This window comes from Schistocerca piceifrons, chromosome 4 (assembly GCF_021461385.2).
Source record: "Schistocerca piceifrons isolate TAMUIC-IGC-003096 chromosome 4, iqSchPice1.1, whole genome shotgun sequence".
Classification (NCBI taxonomy): Eukaryota; Metazoa; Arthropoda; class Insecta; order Orthoptera; family Acrididae; genus Schistocerca; species Schistocerca piceifrons.
The window spans coordinates 50476901-50483323 of record NC_060141.1 but is presented as its reverse complement, the minus strand read 5'-3'; positions in this window follow the sequence as shown (position 1 = coordinate 50483323).

Genomic DNA, 6423 nt, shown 5'->3' with positions numbered 1-6423 from the left:
TTTAATGAGTGTATAACATAAAGAATATTATAAAGAGGTGCCTTTTCAATCCTCTAACATCTTTTCCTTTAACTATTTATATACTGTGTTATCAACCTACTCATTTATATGTTATTGAATGGGTAGCCTCCATGAAGTACAACTGATACTTATTAGGCACGTGTTCCTGTTTCATAAATTCTCTTTCCATGTGTACTGCCGCCAGTAACCTTCATCTTTCCGTTATATTAGAACGTGCTTTTATTTTGTAATAAACATGTAAGATCTTTCGGTTTAATCACGAGGGTCAGATCGTAACACTACATAGTTTCTTTACCGTGCATATAATCCATATGCGTCCATATCTTCAGAATAGCTGGTTGTTGTTGTTGTTGTTGTTGTTGTTGTGGTCTTCAGTCCAGAGTCTGGTTTGATGCAGCTCTCCATGCTACTGTACCCTGTGCAAGCTTCTTCATCTCCGAATAACTACTGCAACCTACATCCTTCTGAATCTGCTTAGTGTATTCATCTCTTAGTCTCGGTCTACGATTTTTACCCTCCACGCTTCAAAAATGGCTCTGAGCACTATGGGACTTATATGGCAATAAATTAATAGCTCAGAAATTTGCAATTTTATCGTCGCCACCAAGAGGAAGACAGAGCTATGTACATCAAGAGCCGTACCTGCGCAATGTTAGTACGCAGCACCGCCCCACGCCACCTTTGACATCAGTAACAGGCAAAGTACTTTATTTAGAAGTGTATCACAGTATGAACCATCCATCTTCAGTCAGTGGAATATAAGTGTTAAATGTACTTTTGTGTTTAACCGTGATTTTCCTACGTCATGTACCTCAGTAGGGTCCTTACCCAAAGGAATTTATTCCGAGTATCCTGATGTTTATTGAAGCTTGAATAATAGTAAATTACTGGCAATAGTACTGTTTTGGTAGTAAATTCTGAAAATCATTATTAAATTATAATGTTTGCACGTATCAGTTTAAGGGCCACCGCTTTGCGTGACCATGAGGATAAGTTTTCAATAGCATTTCTGAAAGGAAAGTAACATAATTGTTTAACTGCAACAATCTTAACAGTAATTGTTCGTGTTGCTTCTCCATGTCAAAGAAAGCCAGACAAATATTGGTAAATGTAAAACGTTAACAAATAACAGTCCTAAAGAAATGAAATTTAGTCGTGTTAAATAATAGTTTAGGTCATAGCTATTAAGTTTAATATTTTTTTGTATCCTTGTTGAAACATGTGTGTCTTCTTTAAATAATTACTGAAGTATAGTGATAAATTCCATAAATGACAGAAAGTGGGATTAATAGTACTTACTGCCAAGTGACCGTAGGAAATGGAAATTAAGTGGTTGTGTTTAAATTACGTGGTAAGTGAAAGTAGTTATTTATTCAGTGTCGAAAATTGACTTCATCTTTTTGTGTAGACACTGTGCCCGATTTGGGCTGGCGGCCGTTTTATTTAGCGAAACAGTTTATTGTTATAACAGGCTTTGTCTGACAAAAGGTTTCCAAAAGTAATCATTCTCACTGCTTTTCCCACAAACCGTATGATTCGGAGAAAAATAGTTCGATACTTTACCATTAGAATTGAACACGATTAAAATCTCTCTCCAAGAGTCGATGGTTTGAAGTGTTAGTGCTACGTAATGTTGTGGTGGTCTTCCTGCCGCTACTTACTACACAGTTCTGACATTCCGAATCTCGGATCTTCCGCCTTTACAGTGGTAGAACTTAAACGTTCTGGTACCGTATTGACGAGAACGCGAAAGTACTGTTGCACAGTCAGAAGATTGATGACCTAAAAAAAGAAAAGAAACTGTTTACTGTTGTATGATGTGAGATGTGGAATGAGAGGATGACACATTTTTTTTAAATTACTTACATTTTTCGTATCCGTATTCATATTCTACTGAAATTTATAACAGATACCGTCAATAGTACGAGGGCATACATTTTATTCATATTCTTTTGTTAACAGTTTTATAGTGATAACTTCGGCGTTATAGTGTAATGCAGATGTACTTCGTGCCAACAATGAGAGCGGAGCGCAGTGCTTCGGGCTGAGTTGGAGGACGAATGAGATGGGAAATCGGTGCTTACTGCGGCTGAACCGTTCGTTGTAGACAATGCCGAAGTATAATATCTTAGCTACTCATCGAACTTGTAAGTATATGTACCACGACTGTACCTGCAGTGCAGACTAGAATGTGTAAGTAGGAGGTCATTTTGTTATGTGATTTATGTGAAGTGTCATATGAACAATGAGCATTGTTAAATTTTTGAACAGTGTTACGTGTGACATAGTAGCCCAACATATTTATTCTATTACTTGTTAACAGTTTGTGATGTTAGCCGCCACGTTGTCCTTTCGCTTGTTAAAATGCCACGGGGATCCCTGAATTCAAAATGGATCTTTTATTTAGTAGCATTGAGACTCATAGTCCACTCGCCTGTACCTTTCTTTCATTGGAGCCTCACAACAAGAGATCCGAACTCCACGACCTACGAGCTACTTTTGAGCAAGGACAACAGTGGAAGAGAACAGCCTGGTGGACAATTAGTTCTGTATTCCATCGTGATGCGGCAGAACACAGCTATGGCTCCTCGCGCACTCTGCATTCAAAGTGCAGATTTGAACAGACGTGTTTCCATCCGGTTGCAAAAGTTAATTTGCTCCCAAGCAATTAGTGCAGCCCTGTCGAACTGTTTCTGCCATAATGTTCAACTAGATTGTATTTACCATACCCTCTAATATGGTGATTATAATTAAATTTAAACTTTCAAACCGTTACAGATTTAACACCACTGGTCAAAATGACATCAAATCGCAAAGGAATATTATCGGAGAAGAGGGAAAGCGTATGGCAGAAGAAAAATAAATAGTTGCAAAATGTAGCAATAGATGGTGCTGTAAGCATCATAATTTAATAGTGGTCAACCACAAATGACAAATGAATCATACAACAATGCCTAAGGCGTACGTTTGATGTTAAACAAACTGTACTGCTCAGTGTGAATGTGTGAACAGGTGTGATACTGTTAGTTACGTAAGCCCATCCACCACGGTAAAGTCATATCTCATCGGATGGGAGAGATCGGTTTTTAATTGTCCTGAGGTCATAAACTGCATAAAAAGCATCAGTCAAAATCAAATCGTATTATTAATTTCCGTGTAACTGGTGCGAAACATGTTCAATATGCTGTCCATCGTTTTCCGCAACAAGCTGAAATCGAGAAACAGCATGTTTCACAACTGATCGAAGTGTTTTCGGGATCACGTTCAGAATGTATAGCGCAACGCGTGCTTTCAATGCATCTTAAGTTTGCAATCAGAACAATGAACACATGTTTCAGATAGTCCCACAGTCAGAAGTCACTCGGATTAAGATCAGGTGATCGGGACGGCCAGGCTATAGGGAAGTGGCGGCTGGTAATTCTAGCATTTCCGAAATGGCGCTTCAGCAGCTTTTTAACTGGATTTGCAATGTGCGGAGGTGCGCCATCTTGCATAAAAATTATCCCATCCACACATCCACGCTGTTGGAGAGCTGGAATGACGTGATTGCGCAAAAGACGCTCATAACGCTTGCTAGTGACGGAACAGGTAACAGGACCGGAAGCACCTGTCTCTCCGAAAAATATGGCGCTCTGATAAATGTTGCCGTAAACCCGCACCACACAGTTGGCCTTTTCAGGATGAAGTGGTGCTGGTTGATTTGCGTGTGGATTTTTCGTTGTCCATATTCGACAATTCTGTGTGTTGTGACCGCAAATTTTTCCACGGTCAATCATTGTCCTCTTCCATGCGAGCAAGAAATTCTAAAGCAAAGGTCTTTCTTGCTGGTAGGTCAATAGGAAGCAATTCACGCACATGGGAAGTGGGTAATTTTGAATGAATAGCAAAGAAGGATGTTTCGTAGGATTTTACGCACCATGCTCAAAGGTAGGTCAAATATTCGGGCAATTCGCCGTGCCCTACACGTTTGCATACCACCACTCGTCTCCTCCTGCATTGCTGTGGCCACTGCTTCCACTGACGTCGAATCAATTCGTTTCCTCCCTCTACCAGGCTGCACACCAAAAGAGCCCATCTTTTCGAATTTCCGAATCACTTTCTCCAGACCCACGGCAGTCATCGGACCAACGCCTGTTTTCAAACCCTTCAGTGTCCGGAATTTCTGCAGAGTGGCGTGGCCACTGTCATCATTTTTGTAATACTGCTTTACAACCAGTGCGCGATCCTGTATTGACACAGTCATGGCGGACGTCGCAGACGCGAAAGGGGGAAAAGCTGTGTACCTGGCGTGTTTATACTAACTTCAGTGGGTCATGCGCATGACAGGTGTTTTCATTTACGTATTCTGACACAATATTATGGAAATGAAAACGGAAATATTATGGAAATGGAAGAGGATGTAGATGAAGACGAATGGGAGACATGATACTGCGTGAAGAGTTTGACAGAGCACTGAAAGACCTAAGTCGAAACAAGACCCTGAGAGTGTACAACATTCCATTAGAACTACTGATAGCCTTGGGAGAGCCACCCCTGACAAAACTCTAGCATCTGGTGAGCAAGGTGTATGAGACAGGCGAAATACCCTCAGACTTCAAAAAGAATATAACAGTTCTAATCCGAAAGAAAGCAGGAGTTGACAGATGTGAAAATTACCGAACTATCAGACTAATAAATCACGGCTGCAAAATACTAACAAGAATTCTTTACAGACGAATAGAAAAACTGGTACAAGCCGACCTCGGGAAGATCTTAAAAATGGCTCTGAGCACTATGGGACTTAACAGCTGTGGTCATCAGTCCCCTAGAACTTAGAACTACTTAAACCTAACTAACCTAAGGACATCACACAAATCCATGCCCGAGGCAGGATTCGAACCTGCGACCGTAGCGGTCACGCGGTTCCGGACGGAAGCGCCTAGAACCGCACGGCCACACTGGCCGGCCCGATGTTATTCAATCTGTATATTGAGCAAGCAGTAAAGGACACAAAAGAAAAATTCGGAGTAGGAATTAAAATCCATGGAGATGAAGTAAGAACTTTGAAGTTCGCCGATGACATCGTAATTCTGTGAGGGACAGCAAAGGACCTGGAAGAGCAGTTGAACCGAATGGACAGAGTCTTTAAAGGGGGATATAAGATGAACATCAACAAAAGCAAAACGAGGATAATGGAATGTAGACGAATTAAATCGGGTGATGCTGAGGGAATTAGATTAGGAAATGAGACACTTATAGTAGTAAAGGAGTTTTGCTATTTGGGGAGCAAATTAACTGATGATGGTCGAAGTAGAGAGGATATAAAATGTAGACTGGCAATAGCAAGGAAAGCGTTTCAGAAGAAGAGAAATCTGTTAACGTCGAGTATAGACTTAAGTGTCAGGAAGTCGTTTCTGAAAGTATTTGTATGGAGTGTGTAACACCGAAAATGCAGGATGCATGGCACCTGCTACATCTACATCTACATTTATACTCCGCAAGCCACCCAGTGGTGTGTGGCGGAGGACACTTAACGTGCCACTGACAGTACCTCCCTTTCTTGTTCCAGTCGCGTATGGTTCGCGGGAAGAACGACTGCCGGAAAGCCTCCATGCGCGTTCGAAACTCTCTAATTTCACATTCGTGATCTCCTCGGGAGGCATAAACAGGGGGAAGCAATGTATTCGATACCTCATCCAGAAGCGCACCCTCTCGAAACCTGGACAGCAAGAGCTACACCGCGATGCAGAGCGCCTCTCTTGCAGAGTCTGCCACTTGAGTTTGCTAAACATCTCCGTAACGCTATCACGCTTACCAAATAACCCTGTGACGAAACGCGCCGCTCTTCTTTGGATCTTCTCTATCTCCTGTGTCAACCCGACCTGTTACGGATCCCACACTGATGAGCAATACTCAAGTATAGGTCGAACGAGTCTTTTGTAAGCCACCTCCTTTGTTGATGGACTACATTTTCTAAGGACTCTCCCAATGATTCTCAACCTGGCACTCGCCTTACCAACAATTGATTTTATATGACCATTCCAGTTCAAATCGTTCCGTACGCATACTCCCAGATATTTTACAGAAGTAACTGTTACCATTGTTTGTTCCGCTATCATATAATCATACAATAAAGGAGCCTTCTTTCTATGTATTCGCAATACATTACATTTGTCTATGTTAAGGGTCAGTTGCCACTCCCTGCATCAAGTGCCTATCCGCTGTAGATCTTCCTACATTCCGCTGCAATTTTCTAATGCTGCAACTTCTATGTATACTACAGCATCATCCGCCAAAAGTCGCATGGAACTTCCGACACTATCTACTAGGTCATTTATATATATTGTGGAAAGCAATGGTCCCATAACACTCCCCTGTGGCACGCCAGAGGTTACTTTAACGTCTGTAGACGTCTCTCCATTG